A 23,171-nucleotide genomic window follows, 5' to 3' on the forward strand; every position below is an offset into this window, starting at 1 on the left:
TCATGTGGGAGAAGAGCAGTTCACCCACACACGCGTGAACTGGTTGGTGACTGTGTGGGCGGGAACTGCTTCGCCCACACGGCGCAGCTGGCAACCATGCGCTACGGGTCGTGTGGGCGAGTGCTCTAACACCCACACAACACGCTATGCCTATGTGGCACTCAGATTCCTTTAGGATTCGTGCAAAACAGAATCAAGGTGGATCAAGACGTGTGCGCGATGTGCAAATATGTCACACATGTAGGCGTTATCATTTGGGTATATATAATATATAATATGCAGGCTATTGTAGAAAAAGAAGAGGGAGTATTTATGACGGAATCCTAGTTTTCTTTGGAGCGAAGCAAAGTCCTAGACAACAAAACCAACAACCCCTTCACTCGTCCACATGTCTGGACAGACGTCGAGATTCTTCTCGCAGTGGAGCAGGTGGACCTAGGCTCAGCTCCCTCATGGTCTCCTCCTCCTTCCTCTAGCTGACGCTCTTTAGATCGAAACCTCACGCGGCAATCACATCCTCCACTCGGTAAACCTTTGCTCGCTGCCGACATGTCGATGCTGGACGCCTTTTTCGGCAAGGGTGGCTGCGACGGCGCCAAGTGGTACGGCTTCTCAGGAGCTGAGTTCTTAGTCTGTAGGGTTTATAATTGGCCGATTCTTTCTGGCCTGATGATTTCAATTTGATTCATTTCCTGGTCCATGAAAACAAAACAAAAACACACAGCAAGGCGCTGCTCAAGCTGTCCATCCCACGGATAAAGTTGTTGCGGAACCGCCGGGAGTTGCAGCTGCGCCAGATGCGCCGGGACATCGCCAGGCTCCTTGAGGCCGGCCAGGATGCCACAACAAGGATCAGGGTCCAGATTTCAAGGGACTGTTATGGGTTTATATATGCGGCAGTAGAGTGGGATCAGGCCCTTGGGTTTTGGGGGTGATAATTGCTTCTTCTCTATGGTCGCGCAGGTGGAGCACATCATCCGGGATGAGAACATGATGGCGGCGTAGGAGATCCTGGAGCTCTTCTGCGAGCTCGTCGCTGCCCGCCTACCCATCATAGAGGCCCAAAAGTTTGTCACCTGTCCTGTTCTTAGCCAGTAACAATAAATGCTACTAGTGTTTGTAAATTTGTGCAATCATTTTTTTCTTGAGGTAGATTTGTGCAATCGTTTTTTTTCTTGAGGTAGATTTGTGCAACCGTTTTTGTTGATCACGTGCCTTACATACAACCTCATCTAGGCATGTCAAAATCCTGTGGAGTGTGCTGGTGATGTATTGCACGCCTAGGGTTTGATTCAAGTGGCTGCCTTGAGCTGATTTGGTACTAGTTTATAAATAATGACAAATTTTTTGGCATAGTGAACTTATCGCGCTAAGTAAATCTCTCTAGTCCCAGCGTTCGCCAAAGTCTGTTGTTAGTGCTCTGTTGCATGCAGTTGAATGATGGATGTGGCATGTGACGAGTGCCATTGCTATTCAACTTAGAACCTGGCTTTCTTCCAAAAAAACCCGGATGTGCTCATTTGTTTCAAACGCGTAATGAAATGCATAATGTTAGTTCTTCGCTGTAATAGATATGCCAGATCTTTATTTTTCTGTAATAGAACAACTCATTTACTTGTATATTTTTAGATGATGCATATTTGGTAGAATATATATCCCTAAGCATCAGATTGTTGCTTCCTTTTGACCTTTTCCGAACTAAAGTGAAGTCCTGGCTTTATATGCATACTCCTGTTTGTGCCATGTACTACCTCCGTGCCTGAATATAAGTCATTTTAAAGATTTCATTACAGACTACATATGAAGTAAAATGAGTGAATCTACACTCTAAACCATGTCTATATACATCCGTAAGTAGTCCCTAGTGGAATCTCTAAAAAGACTTACATTTAGGAGCGGAGGGAGTAGTTCTTTTGGTCTCCACACTACAAAAAAAATACACTTCTGTGATGATACGTGTTTGTCACAGTAGGTCACGTTTTCTGCCATGCATGTACATCCATGACAAATTTATGACAGAATCAAGATAGTCATACCTATGCTATCGTAGAACCATGACATTACCAAAATTATCATCACGGAAGTGTCCACTTCCATGACGATAAATCGTGCGTCACAGAAGTGCTTTCGTCAAGGGTGACCGGCACATGGCATCCACGGTAACGGAACGCCATTAAGCTATCGGGTCCAGTTTTGGATCCGATAACCCGTTAACAGCCCAGACCAATGGGGATTTTCCACGTGTAAAATTCTGATTGGCTGACAGAAACACGTGTCAGCTCCGCGTTGGCACAGGTGTCACTCATCCAATGGGCGAGATGCGCCTATGATATGTTGACACGTGGACCGGCCAAAAAGTGGCCCATAAAGTTTAAATGGGCCGGCCCAACTAAAGGCCCACAAGATTTTGCAATCCATAATGGCCCAGCCCAGCAAAAGGCCCATGAGATTTTGCGTATCATAATGGGCCTCCCAGCTAAAGGCCCGCGAGATTTTACGGGCCATAATGGGTCGGCCCAGCTAAAGGCCCGCAAGATTTTGCGGACCATAACGCGCCAGCCCAGCTAAAGGCCCAACATTGTCAGTTAAGGCCCGTACGGCTAGTGTGAAATCGGCACGTCAATGGCCTGTCCTAAACTTGTCATCATCACGGCCCATGGTCACTTCTGGCTCATTAACAGTCCGCTAAGTGTATGGGCGAATTACGGCCCGGTGTATTTTCGACATGTTAAAGGTCCTCCTTCATTTGGGCCCATTTACAGGCCATTGAAACTTTCGGCCCATAAACGACCGTGAAGGATTTGGGTCCTATTCGGCCATGTCTGACATTCGGCCTGTTAGAGGCCGACTATAGATTTGGGCCACTTTCGGCCTATTGTGATTTTCGGCCTGTTAACGTCGGACGAAATCCATGGGCCATATGTGGCCCAACGTCACATCGGGCCCATTAACGGCCCATATAAAAATGACGAAATCTAGCCCAACCGAACTTCCGGCCTGTTAAAGGCCCGTGTATTAGGTCGGCGCATTTACGGCCCGTCCGAATTTCGGCCTGTGAAAGATCCGCATCATAAATGGGCCCAACCCATGTTTGTTATGGGCTCGAGATATTTACACCTGTAAACGGACTATTGTTACTGAGGGCCCAAATTATGTTTAGGCCTGTTAAAGGCCCACTATGGGCACAGGCCTAGCAGAAAAATATGTGATCTTATGCTAATATAGGCCCAGATATTTTTATTGGGTTACATGCAAATTTCGGCCCATAATCATTTTTAGCCCAACTGGAATGGGCCCGATGAATGTTGGCATGTTGGGCTCCTATGAAGCTTTCGGCCAAATACATTACTAAGATAAACCTACACTATACAAAAATAGTGTCGTAATTATTGCAGCCTTTGGCAGCATCATAAAATGCTGTATCACAACAAAAGGCCTATTAGCATAAAGTTTACGGTCCTTGCAGATAAAAGCACCATCATATGTATAGAAGCACAGATCATTTGACCTGAGTGCTAATGTTTCAGGCTGTAGAATCTGATGGAGCAGCACGATCTTCACCTTTTTTCCGCCATTGCTCTTGAACAACGAAGCGAATGTCTGATAGTCTGGTTTCAAAACCATTCATATCTTGATGACATTTGTCAACCACTATTCTTGTTTCCAAAACGACGTCCATTAGGGATTGGACTTGTGTCTGGAGCACAGATATATCACTCTGTCTAGCAGGAAGATTTTGTTCAGTAGGCGATTTGGACGAGGTTACCTTGACAACCAACCCAGAATTACGCAGGAAGGTGCTTTTTGCACTGTTAGTGGAGAGATACCGACGCACTGCAGCAAGAGGTGACATTGTGCCTGTGGTAGGCTCGTCACCTTCAGGTGGATGTGGCTGTTCAATCATTTTTTCCATAGCTTCCTGAAAGTTTGAACTTGTAGATTAGTGTACCAGATAAGTTACTAATGAGATAAAAACAAACAAAGTAGGTTACAGGTTTATACATAACTTATTTTGGTGAACTACTGTAATACATTAGCATGTATTGTAGTGCCAACTACATAATAAAATCACTTTCGGAACATATGTCCATGTAGAATGCCTACTGTATTGTCTATTTCCTCACATTCGTTGACATCTAAGGATAAAGAGACATGGTTTAAATTAGGATGAACATAGTATGACATCATTCATATCATGGGCAAACAGATATAAAACAAACAAACTATTTTATCATTGTGTGCGCACATGAACATAACAACTAGAATACAGATCAAGGCCAAAAGAATATCCTTCATCTCTTTTAAACCATGTAAGGTGAAATGATACGTTAAGACAACTGTGTATAAAAGTGAACAGAGTAACTGACATTGGTTGCAAACCAAGTAGTTAAATGAACACATCACAGTACCAATCAGTTCAAAGGCAGGAGGACCGAGGACTTACAACAACGGCTTGAACTGGTGTGCTCATGCCCTTCATCTTGCTGGTGTGGCAATCCTTGAAGATTTGCACTGCATTCAGTTCAGGTTCTTTTTGGTCCGCACAGGCTTTCCTCTGTATTTGGAATAAGTCAATATAGATACGATAATATGGCACAGAAAAAAGAAGGAAGCAGTAGCTATTTACAAGAGCCTCGAAGTGTGCAATATAGCTACGAGATCCTGTTGTCTGTTGGAATTTCAATTTAGAGTGGTTGGTCTTTTTCTTCAAACAGTTAGCCTAGAAGAAAATACACTTGTAAGGCACATACATAAATACAAGTTCAATATGTGGTCTGATCAAATACATATAGCCTACCTGATACTTTGGACCAGACTAGTGTTTAACGAGGGCTGTCCAGTCTTCATCTGTAATATATTCCACTAGAGATGTTTGGGCAATTTCATTGTTAGCCTTGCCTTCAAAGAGAGATTTTCTAAGGTGGTACCGATACTGTCGCAAAGCAGACTGAAAAACATGAGTGCATGCTTGTTTAGTTGCATCATCTTTCGGATCCAACTTGAACCTCATCTGTTGAAAAAAGTGAAGGAAATATGCCCTAGAGGCAATAATAAAGTTATTATTTATTTCCTTATATCATGATAAATGTTTATTATTCATGCTAGAATTGTATTAATCGGAAACATAATACATGTGTGAATACATAGACAAACAGAGTGTCACTAGTATGCCTCTACTTGACTAGCTCGTTGATCAAAGATGGTTATGTTTCCTAACCATAGACATGAGTTGTTGTTTGATTAACGGGATCACATCATTAGGAGAATGACGTGATTGACTTGACCCATTCCATTAGCTTAGCACTTGATCGTTTAGTTTGTTGCTATTGCTTTCTTCATAACTTATATATGTTCCTATGACTATGAGATTATGCAACTCCCGTTTCCCGGAGGAACACTTTGTGTGCTACCAAACGTCACAACATAACTGGGTGATTATAAAGGTGCTCTACAGGTGTCTCCAAAGGTATTTGTTGGGTTGGCGTATTTCGAGATTAGGATTTGTCACTCCGATTGTCGGAGAGGTATCTCTGGGCCCTCTCGGTAATGCACATCACTCAAGCCTTGCAAGCATTGCAACTAATAAGTTAGTTGCGGGATGATGTATTACGGAACGAGTAAAGAGACTTGCCGGTAACGAGATTGAACTAGGTATTGAGATACCGACGATCGAATCTCGGGCAAGTAACATACCGATGACAAAGGGAACAACATATATTGTTATGTGGGCTGACCGATAAAGATCTTCGTAGAATATGTAGGAGCCAATATGAGCATCCAGGTTCCGCTATTGGTTATTGACCAGAGACGTGTCTCGGTCATGTCTACATAGTTCTCGAACCCGTAGGGTCCGCACGCTTAAAGTTCGGTGACGATCGTAATTAGGGTTTTTGTGTTTTGATGTACCGAAGGTTGTTCGGTGTCCCGGATGTGATCACGGACATGACGAGGAGTCTCGAAATGGTCGAGATATAAATATGTATATATTGGAAGCCTATATTTGGATATCGGGAACGTTCCGGGTGAAATCGGGATTTTACCGGAGTACCGGGGGGTTACCAGAACCCCCCCCCCCCCACCCGGGGGTTATTGGGCCTACATGGGCCCTAAGGGAGAAGAGGATGGCCAGCCAGGGCAAGCCGCGCGCCCCCTCCCCCCCTAGTCCGAATAGGACAAGGAAGGGGGGCGGCGCCCCCCTTTCCTCTTTCTCCCTTCCCCCTTCGTTTTCCAACAAGGCAAGAGGGGTAAGTCCTACTCCCGGTGGGAGTAGGACTCCTCCAGGCGCACCCCTTGGGCCGGCCGCACCTCCCCCTCTCCCTCCTTTATATACGGGGTCAAGGGGGCACCCCATGACACACAAGTTGATCTTCGTGATCGTTCCTTAGCCGTGTGCGGTGCCCCCTTCCACCATATTCCACCTCGGTCATATCGTAGCAGTGCTTAGGCAAAGCCCTGCGTCGGTAGAACATCATCACCGTCATCACGCCGTCGCGCTGACAAAACTCTCCCTCAACACTTTGCTGGATCGGAGCTCGAGGGATGTCACCGAGTTGAACGTGTGCAGAACTCGAAGGTGTCGTACGTTCGGTACTTGGATCGGTTGGATGGGGAAGACGTACGACTACTTCCTCTACGTTGTGTCAACGCTTCCGTTGCCGGTCTACGAGGGTACGTAGACAACACTCTCCTCTCGCGTTGCTATGCATCACCATGATCTTGCGTGTGCGTAGGAAATTTTTTGAAATTACTACGTTCCCCGACAGTTGTATCAGAGCCAGGTTTTATGCGTTGATGTTGTGCACGAGTAGAACACAAGTGAGTTGTGGGCGATATAAGTCATATTGCTTACCAGCATGTCATACTTTGGTTCAGCGGTATTGTTGGATGAAGCGGCCCGGACCGACATTACGCGTACGCTTACGCGAGACTGGTTCTACCGACGTGCTTTGCACACAGGTGGCTGGTGGATGTCAGTTTCTCCAACTTGACAAACTATCGTTGTGGTTTTGATGCATAGGTAAGAACGGTTCTTGCTAAGCCCGTAGCAGCCACGTAATACTTGCAACAACAAAGTAGAGGACGTTTAACTTGTTTTGCAGGGCATGTTGTGATGTGATATAGTCAAGACATGATGCTAAATTTTATTGTATTAGATGATCATGTTTTATAACCGAGTTATCAGTAACTGGCAGGAGCCATATGGTTGTCGCTTTATTGTATGCAATACAATCGCGCTGTAATGCATTACTTTATCACTAAGCGGTAGCGATAGTCGTGGACGCATAAGATTGGCGAGACAACAATGATGCTACGATGGAGATCAAGGTGTCACGCCGGTGACGATGGTGATCATGACGGTACTTCGAAGATGGAGATCACAAGTACAAGATGATGATGGCCATATCATATCACTTATATTGATTGCATGTGATGTTTATCTTTTATGCATCTTATCTTGCTTTGATTGACGGTAGCATTATAAGATGATCCCTCACTAAATTATCATGAGTATGCACCATTGCGAGAGTTCTTCATGCTGAGACACCATGTGATGATCGGGTGTGATAGGCTCTAAGTTCAAATACAACGGGTGCAAAACGGTTGCACACGCGGAATACTCAGGTTAAACTTGACGAGCCTAGCATATAACAGATATGGCCTCGGAACACAGAGACCGAAAGGTCGAGCATGAATCATATAGTAGACATGATCAACATATTGATGTTCACCATTGATACTACTCCATCTCACGTGATGATCGGACATGGTTTAGTTGATTTGGATCACGTGATCACTTAGAGGATTAGAGGGATGTCTTTCTAAGTGGGAGTTCTTAAGTAATATGATTAATTGAACTTAAATTTATCATGAACTTAGTACCTGATAGTATCTTGCTTGTCTATGTTTGATTATAGATAGATGGCTCGTGCTGTTGTTCTGTTGAATTTTAATGCGTTCCTTGAGAAAGCAAAGTTGAAAGATGATGGTAGAAATTACACGGACTAGGTCCGTAACTTGAGGATTATCCTCATTGCTGCACAGAAGAATTACGTCCTAGAAGCACCGCTAAGTGCCAAGCCTACTGCAGGAGCAACACCAGATCTTATGAACGTCTGGCAGAGCAAAGCTGATGACTACTCGATAGTTCAGTGTGCCATGCTTTACGGCTTAGAACCGAGTCTTCAACGATGTTTTGAACGTCATGGAGCATATGAGATGTTCCAGGAGTTGAAGTTAATATTTCAAGCAAATGCCCGGATTAAGAGATATGAAGTCTCCAATAAGTTCTATAGCTGCAAGATGGAGGAGAATAGTTCTGTCAGTGAACATATACTCAAAATGTTTGGGTATCATAATCACTTGACTCAACTGGGGGTTAATCTTCCTGTTGATAGTGTCATTGACAGAGTTCTTCAATCACTGCCACCAAGCTACAAAAGCTTCATGATGAACTATAATATGCAAGGGATGAATAAGACTATTCCTGAGCTCTTCGCAATGCTAAAAGCCGCGGAGGTAGAAATCAAGAAGGAGCATCAAGTGTTGATGGTTAATAAGACCACTAGTTTCAAGAAAAAGGGCAAAGGGAAGAAGAAAGGGAACTTCAAGAAGAACAGCAAACAAGTTGCTGCTCAGGAGAAGAAACCCAAGTCTGGACCTAAGCCTGAGACTGAGTGCTTCTACTGCAAGCAGACTGGTCACTGGAAGCGGAACTGCCCCAAGTATTTGGCGGATAAGAAGGATGGCAAAGTGAACAAAGGTATATGTGATATACATGTTATTGATGTGTACCTTACTAATGCTCGCAATAGCACCTGGGTATTTGATACTAGTTATGTTGCTAACATTTGCAACTCGAAACAGTGGCTACGGATTAAGCAAAGATTGGCTAAGGACGAGGTGACGATGCGCGTGGGAAATGGTTCCAAAGTCGATGTGATCGCGGTCGGCACGCTACCTCTACATCTACCTTCGGGATTAGTATTAGACCTAAATAATTGTCATTTGGTGCCAGCGTTGAGCATGAACATTATATATGGATCTTGTTTGATGCGAGACGGTTATTCATTTAAATCAGAGAATAATGGTTGTTCTATTTATATGAGTAATATCTTTTATGGTCATGCACCCTTGAAGAGTGGTCTATTTTTGATGAATCTCGATAGTAGTGATACACATATTCATAATGTTGAAATCAAAAGATGCAGAGTTGATAATGATAGTGCAACTTATTTGTGGCACTGCCGTTTAGGTCATATCGGTGTAAAGAGCATGAAGAAACTCCATACTGATGCACTTTTGGAACCACTTGATTATGAATCACTTGGTACTTGCGAACCGTGCCTCATGGGTAAGACGACTAAAACGCCGTTCCCCGGTACTATGGAGAGAGCAACAGATTTGTTGGAAATCATACATACAGATGTATGTGGACCAATGAATGTTGAGTCTCGTGGCGGATATCATTATTTTCTCACCTTCATAGATGATTTAAGCAGATATGGGTATATCTACTTAATGAAACATAAGTCTAAAACATTTGAAAAGTTCAAAGAATTTCAGAGTGAAGCTGAAAATCATCGTAACAAGAAAATAAAGTTTCTACGAGCTAATCGTGGAGGAGAATATTTGAGTTACGAGTTTGGTCTACATTTGAAACAATGCGGAATAGTTTCGCAACTCACGCCACCCGGAACACCACAGCGTAATGGTGTGTCCGAACGTCGCAATCGTACTTTATTAGATATGGTGCGATCTATGATGTCTCTTACTGATTTACCGCTATCGTTTTGGGGTTATGCTTTAGAGCCGGCTGTATTCACGTTAAATAGGACACCATCGAAATCCGTTGAGACGACGCCTTATGAACTGTGGTTTGGCAAGAAACCAAAGTTGTCGTTTCTGAAAGTTTGGGGCTGCGATGCTTATGTGAAAAAGCTTCAACCTGATAAGCTCGAACCCAAATCGGAGAAATGTGTCTTCATAGGATACCCAAAGGAGACTATTGGGTACACCTTCTATCACAGATCCGAAGGAAAGACTTTTGTTGCTAAATTCAGAGTTTTTCTGGAGGAGGAGTTTCTCTCGAAAGAAGTGAGTGGGAGAAAAGTAGAACTTGATGAGGTAACTGTACCTGCTCCCTTATTGGAAAGTAGTACATCACAGAAACCGGTTTCTGTGACACCTACACCAATTAGTGAGGAAGCTAATGATAATGATCATGAAACTTCAGATCAAGTTACTACCGAACCTCGTAGATCAATCAGAGTAAGATCCGCACCAGGGTGGTAAGGTAATCCTGTTCTGGAAGTCATGCTACTAGATCATGATGAACCTACGAACTATGAAGAAGCGATGGTGAGCCCAGATTCCGCAAAATGGCTAGAAGCCATGAAATCTGAGATGGGATCCATGTATGAGAACAAAGTTTGGACTTTGGTTGACTTGCCCATTGATCGGCAAGCAATTGAGAATAAATGGATCTTCAAGAAGAAGACTGACGCTGACGGTAATATTACTGTCTACAAAGCTCGACTTGTTGCGAAAGGTTTTCGACAAGTTCAAGGGATTGACTACGATGAGACCTTCTCACCCGTAGCGATGCTTAAGTCTGTCCGAATCATGTTAGCAATTGCCGCATTTTATGATTATGAAATTTGGCAAATGGATGTCAAAACTGCATTCCTGAATGGATTTCTGGAAGAAGAGTTGTATATGATGCAACCAGAAGGTTTTGTCGATCCAAAGGGAGCTAACAAAGTGTGCAAGCTCCAGCGATCCATTTATGGACTGGTGCAAGCCTCTCGGAGTTGGAATAAGCGCTTTGATAGTGTGATCAAAGCATTTGGTTTTATACAGACTTTTGGAGAAGCATGTATTTACAAGAAAGTGAGTGGGAGCTCTGTAGCATTTCTGATATTATATGTGGATGACATATTATTGATTGGAAATAATATAGAATTTCTGGATAGCATAAAAGGGATACTTGAATAAGAGTTTTTCAATGAAAGACCTCGGTGAAGCTGCTTACATATTGGGCATTAAGATCTATAGAGATAGATCAAGATGCTTAATTGGACTTTCACAAAGCACATACCTTGACAAAGTTTTGAAGAAGTTCAAAATGGATCAAGCAAAGAAAGGGTTATTGCCTGTGTTACAAGGTGTGAAGTTGAGTAAGACTCAATGTCCGACCACTGCAAAAGATAGAGAGAAAATGAAATATGTTCCCTATGCTTCAGCCATAGGCTCTATCATGTATGCAATGCTGTGTACCAGACCTGATGTGTGCCTTGCTATAAGTCTAGCAGGGAGGTACCAAAGTAATCTAGGAGTGGATCACTGGACAGCGGTCAAGAACATCCTGAAGTACCTGAAAAGAACTAAGGATATGTTTCTCGTATATGGAGGTGACAAAGAGCTCATCGTAAATGGTTACGTTGATGCAAGCTTTGACACTGATCCGGACGATTCTAAATCGCAAACCGGATACGTGTTTAGATTAAACGGTGGAGCTGTCAGTTGGTGCAGTTCTAAACAAAGCGTCGTGGCGGGATCTACATGTGAAGCGGAGTACATAGCTGCTTCGGAAGCAGCAAATGCAGGAGTCTGGATGAAGGAGTTCATATCCGATCTAGGTGTCATACCTAGTGCATCGGGTCCAATGAAAATCTTTTGTGACAATACTGGTGCAATTGCCTTGGCAAAGGAATCCAGATTTCACAAGAGAACCAAACACATCAAGAGACGCTTCAATTCCATTCGGGATTTAGTCCAAATGGGAGACATAGAAATTTTCAAGATACATACGGATCTGAATGTTGCAGACCCGCTGACTAAGCCTCTTCCACAAGCAAAACATGGTCAGCACCAAGGCTCCATGGGTGTTAGAATCATTACTGTGTAATCTAGATTATTGACTCTAGTGCAAGTGGGAGACTGAAGGAAATATGCCCTAGAGGCAATAATAAAGTTATTATTTATCTCCTTGTATCATGATAAATGTTTATTATTCATGCTAGAATTGTATTAACCGGAAACATAATACATGTGTGAATACATAGACAAACAGAGTGTCACTAGTATGCCTCTACTTGACTAGCTCGTTGATCAAAGATAGTTATGTTTCCTAACCATAGAAATGAGTTGTTGTTTGATTAACGGGATCACATCATTAGGAGAATGATGTGATTGACTTGACCCATTCCATTAGCTTAGCACTTGATCGTTTAGTTAGTTGCTATTGCTTTCTTCATATCTAATATATGTTCCTATGACTATGAGATTATGCAACTCCTGTTTACCGGAGGAACACTTTGTGTGCTACCAAACGTCACAACGTAACTGGGTGATTATAAAGGTGCTCTACAGGTGTCTCCGAAGGTATTTGCTGGGTTGGCGTATTTCGAGATTAGGATTTGTCACTCCGATTGTCGGAGAGGTATCTCTTGGCCCTCTCGGTAATGCACATCACTCAAGCCTTGCAAGCATTGCAACTAATAAGTTAGTTGCGGGATGATGTATTATGGAACGAGTAAAGAGACTTGCCGGTAACGATATTGAACTAGGTATTGAGATACCTACCATCGAATCTCGGGCAAGTAACATACTGATGACAAAGGGAACAACGTATATTGTTATGCGGTCTGACCGATAAAGATCTTCGTAGAATATGTAGGAGCCAATATGAGCGTCCAGGTTCCGCTATTGGTTATTGACCGGAGAAGTGTCTCGGTCATGTCTACATAGTTCTCGAACCCATAGGGTACGCACGCTTAAAGTTCGGTGACGATCGTAATTAGGGTGTGACGCCCCAAGACCGGAGCTCCAGATGCCCTCCAAGGTTTCCGGGTTTCGTCGTGTGATTTGTTTGGTTCTTTGCATTCGTCATTGCAGAATGCTGCATTTCATCATGTCATCCTGTGCATTGTGTGTTTTTCATACATATTAAGTTGTTGCATGTTCCATGCATGAATCTTGCTTCATCACCTTCTTCTTTCATGTCTTTGCAAGCGACCTTATTCCTCCTCCTTTAATGTTCATCTTTTCCCTATAAATCTTGCCTCTTTCCTACACCCTCTCTGTCAGACTTCATCCTATTCGAAGTTGTTTTGGTCAGGTTCAAGAATGATTGAAGTTTGAGAATAATTCAAACTCTAATTATTTTTCTACCTTCTAAAAATGCCTGAGCAATTTATTCAAACCCTACATAAATCCAGGGTTCCAGCTATATAGTTATATATCTCATATCTCTAACCAAAAACCCCTGGATTTTCCCCTTTGTTGGCTGTTTATTTATATAAACAATAATTTATAAAGGAAAGAATTTAGAGGGAGAGGGAGCCAGCAGCCAGGCCGGCCTGCTTCCTCAAGGCCCAGCAGGCCCATCTACCCCCACTCCTTTCCTAACCCTAAACCTCTCCCTGGCCCGACCCTCATCTCCCTCGCATCTCCCCTGCGCCGCCAGGAGCCCTGCGCTCGATTCCATCTCCCCTTTCCCTCCCGCAGCGCAGCCACCTCCCTCTCGACCTCCCTCTCGATCTCCCTTCAGCACACGCCCCGTGCTCGATCCCTCCTGCCATTCAGCGTCGCCGCCCACTCCTCCCTCACCCGCGCCTCATCCCGTCCCCTCTGCCTCCGCCCGGCGCCTCACTGCTGCCTCCTCGCCAGGGCCCTTGCAGGCTTCTCCTCGTCGCTAGACCCTGCTTCGCCGCCAAGTCTCGCTCCTCCTGCCCCAGCTTCGAGCACGAGGAACGAGCGCCTACATCCCTCCTCAGTCGTCAGAGCATCCTTGACGCGGGTCCTCGTCCGCGGCACCCCGGAGCTACGCGCCCGAGGCCCCCTCCTCGACCCCGCATCCCTCCTGTGCGCCTCTTGCCCGCCGGCAGGGCCTCATTCCTACATCCGGATGCGCCAAGCTCGTCGCCGTCCTCGCCTTACGAGCTCACCACCGTTCCGCTGCCTCGCTGCAGTTGCTGCTTCATCGTCCCGTTCCGCTGCCTCCCGCGTCCGGTCGCCGCCGATGCCCACGACCAGCGTTGTGCCTCTGCTCGCGGATGCCGTTGCCAGTGCCCGCACATTGATGCTGCTTCGCCGCCACCTCCCGTCGTTGACCGCCAAGACGGGTCTATGCTGCCACGTTTTGGTCTCACCAAGTTCCATCAAGCCGGCCGTGTACGTCTACCATCGCCGGGGGTTTCTTCAAGGTCGACTATGGAATGAAGATATGTACAACTACGCGGTACGATTACTCATGGGATCCGTCAAGTTCATCTACGTGCGCGTACGACTACTCATCCGGGATGCGTCGAGCTCCTCTCAGAACGAACGGGAACGACTACCGTAGCACCGAAGACTTTGGATGTCCGAACGAGTGCTAACCGAAATGACTAAGTACTACTACTTCCACGATGAACTTTTTTCGCCAAGTACACCTTGGGATGGCCATGTTCTGTTTCAAAATGTTCTACTACATCCGATGTGGATTTCGTCAAATACCACACGGAATCGCTAAGTACCCCCTAAGCGCGAAGACGCCAAGACCGTTTCGGGATTCATCAAGTACCGCTACCGATGGCTCGAACATCTTCGAAACATGTACCGTCGACCCTCGAAGCCTCCGTGGACGTCAAGTCCCTCGCCATGATCCCGAACATCTATGGAAAATTGGGCAACTAAGAACGTGAACGACTACCACCGCCAAGATCACAAGTACCTCTACCGTCGTCATGTACCCCTACTTCCACTACCGAATGTCCCGATAACGTCTACTTCCCCTACACCGCATTGAACTTGAACCCCTCCGATAACACACGCTTCGAAGGTATAACTCCGAGACGACCGCTCGTGAACGAAAGCATGTGTGATGTATGAGATGCTCGTGCTTGCTCCGTGCTCGAATTGTCGGTGCACGTTGCCCCTCTTTTGCCTTGTCATCATCGTCGACTCATGGGACACCCGGTATCCGGGAGTGCCCCACCATCCTTGTATGACACGCATCCGCACACTTCTCCTTTGCATCGGCATCTCAATCGAGTTACCGGAACCAGATCGTTGCCGTGGCACCCCTTTCCTTTCACCACGGTGACAAATGCTTCTTAATGCTCTTGTCAACTTTTAATAAAAATTGCATAAACTTGAACATGTCATCCGCATCATGTTAACAATTTTAAGATGGTTAAAATTTGTTGTTGCATTAAAATTGCTAATGCATATGGGGACTTACCGGATTTGTTATTTGTTATATCCGGCCCCATTTAAATTGGTTAGATGATATAGTTTTGTTATGCTTCACCTCTTGCCATGTTAATCAAAATTTAATATTGTTGAGTACCTAACCGAGAGTGAACTAAATAAGTCATGTGGTGATTCGTCAATATGCTACTCGTAGCATATTGAGCTCCACTTAATTTGTAGTATTGTTTGTGCACTTGACCATGCCATGCTTCATTAAACCGGACATGCATCATACTTGATTGTGCATCATGCCATGTTTATGTGTTGTTTGTTTACTATGTTGTGTGCTTCTTTCCGGTATTGCTTCTTCAGGTTGGGTCCGATAACATGCGTTTGTGAGGACCCGTTCGACTCTTGGACAATCCGGTGTGCCCTGAGAAAGAGATATGTGCAGCTCCTATCGGGATTTGTCGGCACATTCGGGTGGCTTTGCTGGTCTTGTTTTACCATTGTCGAAATGTCTTGTAACCGGGATTCCGAGTCTGATCGGGTCTTCCCGCTAGAAGGAATATCCTTCGTTGAGCGTGAGAGCTTGTGATGGGCTAAGTTGGGACACCCCTGCAGGGATTTGAACTTTCAAAAGCCGTGCCCGCGGTTATGGGCAGATGGAAATTTGTTAATGTCCGGTTGTAGAAAACCTGAAGTTGACCTTAATTAAAATGCACCAACCGCGTGTGTAACCGTGATGGTCTCTTCTCGGCGGAGTCCGGGAAGTGAACACAATGTTGGAGTAATGCTTGACGTAGGTTGTTATAGGATCACTTCTTGATCATAGTTGTCCGACCGTGCTTTGCCTTCTCTGCTCGCTCTCATTTGCGTATGTTAGCCACCATATATGCTAGTCGCTTGCTGCAGCTTCACCTCGTACCTTTTACCCTTCCTATAAGCTTAAATAGTCTTGATCGCGAGGGTGTGAGATTGCTGAGTCCCCGTGACTCACAGATACTTCCAAAACTAGTTTGCAGGTGCCGACATTACCGAACAGGTGACGCAACCAAGCTCAAGGAGGAGCTCGATGAAGATCTTGTGCTTTGTGTTGTTCTGTTTCCAGTTGATCAGTAGTGGAGCCCAGTTGGGGTCGATCGGGGATCTGTGTAGCATTTGGGGTAGTCTTATTTTATTTTGGTTTCGTAATCGGACCTTGATTGTATCTTGTTGATGTAATGCTTTATTCATGTAATTGGGTGAAGTGGCGATTGTAAGCCAATTATGTGTCTCTGTCCCTTATGTATTACATGGGTTGTGTGAAGATTACCTCACTTGCGACATTGCTTTCAATGCGGTTATGCCTCTAAGTCGTGCTTCGACACGTGGGAGATATATCCGCATCGAGGGCGTTACAAGTTGGTATCAGAGCCTTCCCCGACTTAGGAGTCCCCTGCTTGATCGAATCATTGGCGTTGTTGAAGTCTAGAAAAATGTTTTGAGTCATTTAGGATTATATATATCGGAGAGTAGGATTCTTTTTACTCCTCAGTCCCTTCGTCGCTCTGGCGAGGCATCCTGATGTAGAGTTTTGACTCTTCTCGTCTCAAATTTCACTAAAAAAAATTTAGGATCACGCAGGTATCTTGGAATCGTTCCGATGGTTTTGTGACGAGAACATTGTTCTTGGTGCCTCCTGTCATTTAGGGGTTGTGGCAGTGTCCCAGGGAGTTGAGCTCCGAGGTGTTGTCGTCACAATTTTATCGTTGCAGTTCTGGAATACCTGAGTTTAGTTTCACCAACATCGAAAATCTCTTTTATGCAGTTGTTGGTGAGATAACCTCGACGCCACCCAGTACTGGGGCGGGAGTTCGGGAGTATTGCCATAACTCATATAACGGATGCTTTTCGAAGGTTGAGGTAGACGATTTCCGAAGGTTTCTTGGTTATGTGTTGAAGGATGGATACAGCTGGATGTAGGATCTGCTAGTTTGGGTGAGATATTATGCTTCCCCTGTATCCCCAACACCTGATTGCATAACCGGAAAGTTTCGGGAGTTTATAAGTGGGAATTCAAGTAGCTCTTAGGATATCTTTCCAACGAATATATGATATGAAACTGGGGTTCGACATCTAGTGGTCCACCTATCCACGGTTGGTTTTACAGTGGTCTCGTTGTGTCTTAAAGAGTCCTTGGCTATGCCGACTCGGGGACGCTTCGTATGTCATGTGCACTGCCTTGTACATGATGGTGTTGTACGATCGAGCCCGTGTAGGCCCCACCACGAAAACTTCGGACGAAATCTCTATCATATGTTTGTTCCGGCTTATTCTGCAAGCCAATCCTTTGTTTTGTTTTGAGTTGTGGTATTCGAGTTGCTTCGAAGTCAAATGTTGATTCCATACCTTTTCCAAACGGTGTTCTCATGTTCCTATGTGAATACTAATCCTTCATAATAATCGAGATTGTCATGTCAATCCTTTTAACCGGTGTTTTATCTCCTCAAGCGGATCCGATCATTTCAACATCTGCAAGATCAAGTATCAGTTTTCTTCTGAACGGTGTTTGTTTCATCCATCTCTAAGTTGCCTTTGTTTTTTTTCCGCCCTCCCTCCCTTGCTTTTCTCCGAGGACTCTTATATCTCAATCGAGTATCATTATATTGAGGTGAAGTCTCTTCTTTCTTTCCTTTCAATGTTCTTATCCGGTGATTTTCATGAAGATGATCTACAAGTTCATCATCCTTCATTCTTTTCTTCTCTGGTGGTTTCAAATCAAGCTTTTGGGATTGATCATATTCCTTCTCTCATTTCAAATACCTTCTCTTACCGGTGCACCTCATAATAATTCACTTCTCGCTATTCATTTGTTCTGGAGTGCTCAAGATATCGCAAAAGGCTCGTCTTGTCATTCAAGATCCGTTCAACCTAGTTCGAGGATGTTATCTCATTCAAGCCATTTTATTCAACCGGTGCTATCTCTCTTCTTAAATCTTTTCAATGGTGTTTTTCTCTTGAGTGGGCCCTAACCCACAGGTCTTTTCCCAGGATCTTACCTGACTCTTCTTATTTTCCTGGAGCTTTTCAAATTCATTTCGAAGTTTGACGTAAGAATGAATTGACATCATCAAATGTCTTTCTCCAAGATTTTCAAAATTCTTTTGATTCTTCCGGAGTGTCTAAATAATTCATGGTGGTGTTTCTCGTCGTCATTCTCAGAATTTGAAGACCGAAGAAGAGTTTTACATCCATATCTCATCCGTTCTCTCAGAGATTCGTGGCTCTAGTTCGAGTCTATCCTCTCATAATCGTTTTCGATTGTCAGAATTCTTTTCACCCACCCGGAGCATTTCATGAGTTGTTTTCCATTTATTTCCTCCGAAGGCCATCTTTTCAAATATTATTCATTCTCAGCTTTCAGCTATCATTCTCCAAATCTTACCGGTGCTTCATTCAAGTATTATCTAATCAGCTCGTGATCTCTTCATTCTCTTGTATCTAAATTTCCCCAAGTATCTCTGTTCGTTCTTCAAATTCTTACCGGTGATTCATCCTTTTACTTCATTCTTTGTTCAATTCTTAGGGTGGTTCTTCCATGATTCTCTTCCGCTGTTATCATATCAATTCATTCGTTGTTCCAATCCTACCGGTGGTTCGTTGAAGACCTTCCTCAAGTTTGAGCTATATTTATATTTAATCCTTTCGACGAGAATAAGTGGTATGCCAAATCCGCTGCTAGTCATCAATTTAAAATGGTGAAGGATAAGCATGGTGTAATTCTTATTCTTATTTCATCGAGTGAACTCAATTCCCTATTCCGGAGGCTCATAAAATTCCTGATCTCAATTATTCATCTTTCTTTCCCGGAGTTCCAAGTTCTCTCAATTATATCGTCGTGAAGATCCATCTAATCATTACAAGGTTTCACCTTGTGTTTTCAACCTTTCTTTCCTTCCGTTTGATCATTTTTTGTTTAACGGAGTTCTTCATGAAGGTGCTACATGATGGTTCATCAAGGATTTAATTCCTTCTCGAAGTTTCCATTGAGATTCTTTTCACAGGAGCTCAAGCATTCTTCATCTTGCAATCTGGAGTGCAGTTCTTACTATCTTATCTTTTGAGGTGGTGTTATGTCATTGTTGACAATTTCCCTTAGTGTTTCATGATTCACAAGTTGTCCGGAATGACATATTTTAAACCCATCATTTTCAGTTCGTTCATGAGTTCCTTTGTAACCCATCAATCTCTTCATTGGAGTTATCTTGGGTTATATTCCACCTAAAGCCTTCCCTAAGGATTGTTGCTAATTGTGTACTCATAAATGACCCAAGTTCTTCATTTATTGTCCCGGTGAGATAGCTTCTCATCTCCTTGTTCGTATCAATCCAATCTATTGTTTTTCGTTAGTGGCAGAATTTCACCTCAGTTTTGCGATGTTTTCCATAAGCCCGCTTCAAGCTTATCCTATCGTTGTTGGTTTTCCAACAACTCCGTTCGACCCTTCTCCTAAAATATGTTTTTTTTCAAGCTCATTTGAGGTAGAAGATGTTGTTTTCTCCTCCATTCATTCCATTCTATCCTCTCTTTTCTTCTGGAGGCATGGTGATGTTGCTCTTTTCTCTCATCATCTTGGATGGTGTTCTTTTCGTGCTTACCCATTTAACCGGGGTGTTGAACCCCTTTGCTCAAGTCCTTTTCATCCTATCAAGTTTTGCATCTCTTTTCAGCCGGAGTGCTATACGAATTTGTTCTTCCTTGTTCCTCTTTTCTAATGGAGTGTTTTCAACTTTGTTCATCTCCGTTGTATTCTTTTCCTGAAATGGCTTAACCTTTTCAAGGTTCTTTGGTTTCACTCGTTTGTCAAAGAAGCAACTTAGTTTTACCTCTTCTCTCCTCTTCCGTTTCCCACCGGTGCCATTCTAGATCTCGGGACGAGATCCTCTCGTAGTGGTGGAGTGTTGTGACTCCCCAAGACCGGAGCTTCAGATGCCCTCCAGGGTTTCCGGGTTTCGTCGTGTGATTTGTTTGGTTCTTTGCATTCGTCATTGCATCATGCTGAATTTCATCATGTCATCATGTGCATTGTGTGTTTTTCATACATATTAAGTTGTTGCATGTTCCATGCATGAATCTTGCTTCATCACCTTCTCCTTCCCTCTCACTTCCTTCTTCTTTCATGTCTTTGCAAGCGACCTTATTCCTCCTCCTTTAATGTTCATCTTTTCCCTATAAATCTTGCCTCTTTCCTACACCCTCTCTGTCAGACTTCATCCCATTCGAATTTGTTTTGGTCAGGTTCAAAAATGATTGAAGTTTGAGAATAATTCAAACTCTAATTATTTTTCTACCTTCTAAAAATGCCTGAGCAATTTATTCAAACCCTACATAAATCCAGGGTTCCAGCTATATAGTTATATATCTCATATCTCTAACCAAAAACCCCTGGATTTTCCCCTTTGTTGGCTGTTTATTTATATAAACAATAATTTATAAAGGAAAGAATTTAGAGGGAGAGGGAGCCAGCAGCCAGGCCGGCCTGCTTCCTCAAGGCCCAGCAGGCCCATCTACCCCCACTCCTTTCCTAACCCTAAACCTCTCCCTGGCCCGACCCTCATCTCCCTCGCATCTCCCCTGCGCCGCCAGGAGCCCTGCGCTCGATTCCATCTCCCCTTTCCCTCCCGCAGCGCAGCCACCTCCCTCTCGACCTCCCTCTCGATCTCCCTTCAGCACACGCCCCGTGCTCGATCCCTCCTGCCATTCAGCGTCGCCGCCCACTCCTCCCTCACCCGCGCCTCATCCCGTCCCCTCTGCCTCCGCCCGGCGCCTCACTGCTGCCTCCTCGCCAGGGCCCTTGCAGGCTTCTCCTCGTCGCTAGACCCTGCTTCGCCGCCAAGTCTCGCTCCTCCTGCCCCAGCTTCGAGCACGAGGAACGAGCGCCTACATCCCTCCTCAGTCGTCAGAGCATCCTTGACGCGGGTCCTCGTCCGCGGCACCCCGGAGCTACGCGCCCGAGGCCCCCTCCTCGACCCCGCATCCCTCCTGTGCGCCTCTTGCCCGCCGGCAGGGCCTCATTCCTACATCCGGATGCGCCAAGCTCGTCGCCGTCCTCGCCTTACGAGCTCACCACCGTTCCGCTGCCTCGCTGCAGTTGCTGCTTCATCGTCCCGTTCCGCTGCCTCCCGCGTCCGGTCGCCGCCGATACCCACGACCAGCGATGTGCCTCTGCTCGCGGATGCCACTGCCAGTGCACGCACATTGATGCTGCTTCACCGCCACCTCTCGTCGTTGACCGCCAAGACGGGTCTGTGCTGCCACGTTTTGGTCTCACCAAGTTCCGTCAAGCCGGCCGTGTACGTCTACCATCGACGGGGGTTTCTTCAAGGTCGACTATGGCATGAAGATATGTACAACTACGCGGGTTCGCCGAGTACGATTACTCATGGGATCCGTCAAGTTCATCTACGTGCGTGTATGACTACTCATCCGGGATGCGTCGAGCTCCTCTCAGAATGAACGGGAACGACTACCATAGTGCCGAAGACCTTGGATGTCCGAACGAGTGCTGACCGAAACGCCTAAGTACTACTTCTTCCACGATGAACGTTTTTCGCCAAGTACACCTTCGGATGGCCAAGTTCCGTTTCAAAATGTTCTACTACATCCGATGTGGATTTCGTCAAGTACCACACGGAAACGCCAAGTACCCCCTAAGCGCGAAGACGCCAAGACCGTTTCGGGATTCACCAAGTACCGCTACCGATGGCTCAAACATCTTCGAAACATGTACCGTCGACCCTCGAAGCCTCCATGGACGTCAAGTCCCTCGCCATGATCCCGAACATCTACGGAAAATTGGGCAACTAAGAACGTGAACGACTACCGCCGCCAAGATCACAAGTACCTCTACCGTCGTCATGTACCCCTACTTCCACTACCAAATGTCCCGAGAACTTCTACTTCCCCTACACCGCATTGAACTTGAACCCCTCCGATGACGCACGCTTCGAAGGTATAACTCCGAGACGACCGCTCGTGAACGAATGCATGTGTGATGTATGAGATGCTCGTGCTTGCTCCGTGCTCGAATTGTCGGTGCATGTTGCCCCTCTTTTGCCTTGTCATCATCATCGACTCATGGGACACCCGGTATCCGGGAGTGCCCCACCATCCTTGTATGACACGCATCTGCACACTTCTCCTTTGCATCGGCATCTCAATCGAATTACCGGAACTGGATCGTTGCCGTGGCACCCCTTTCCTTTCACTATAGTGACAAATGCTTCTTAATGCTCTTGTCAACTTTTAATAAAAATTGCAGAAACTTGAACATGTCATCCGCATCATGTTAACAATTTTAAGATGGTTAAAATTTGTTGTTGCATTAAAATTGCTAATGCATATGGGGACTTACCGGATTTGTTATTTGTTATATCCGGCCCCATTTAAATTGGTTAGATGATATAGTTTTGGTATGCTTCACCTCTTGCCATGTTAATCAAAATTTAGTATTGTTGAGTACCTAACCAAGAGTGAACTAAATAAGTCATGTGGTGATTCGTCAATATGCTACTCGTAGCATATTGAGCTCCAATTAATTTGTAGTATTAGTTGTGCACATGACCATGCCATGCTTCATTAAACCGGACATGCATCAGACTTGATTGTGCATCATGCCATGTTTATGTGTTGTTTGTTTACTATGTTGTGTGCTTCTTTATGGTATTGCTTCTTCGGGTTGGGTCCGATAACGTCGCGTTTGTGAGGACCCGTTCGACTACGTCCGTTTGTCTTCTTCATGGACTCGTTCTTCTTTCGTGCGGGATTTCAGGCAAGATGACCATACCCTCGAAATCACTTCTATCTTTGCTTGCTAGTTGCTCGCTCTTTTGCTATGCCTATGCTGCGATACCTACCACTTGCTTATCATGCCTCCTATATTGTTGAGCCAAGCCTCTAACCCACCTTGTCCTAGGAAACCGTTGATTGGCTATGTTACTGCTTTGCTCAGC

General features: G+C 44.9%; 1 pseudogene; it reads left to right on the top strand.

Moving 5' to 3' along the window:
* The first annotated feature begins 549 nt into the window (after positions 1-549).
* LOC125520108 (uncharacterized) overlaps positions 550-23,171 on the top strand; it is a 128,090-nt pseudogene continuing 105,468 nt past the window's right edge.

Source organism: Triticum urartu, chromosome 7A (assembly GCF_056163025.1).
Source record: "Triticum urartu cultivar PI428250 chromosome 7A, HENAU_Tu73, whole genome shotgun sequence".
In the NCBI taxonomy this organism is placed as follows: Eukaryota; Viridiplantae; Streptophyta; class Magnoliopsida; order Poales; family Poaceae; genus Triticum; species Triticum urartu.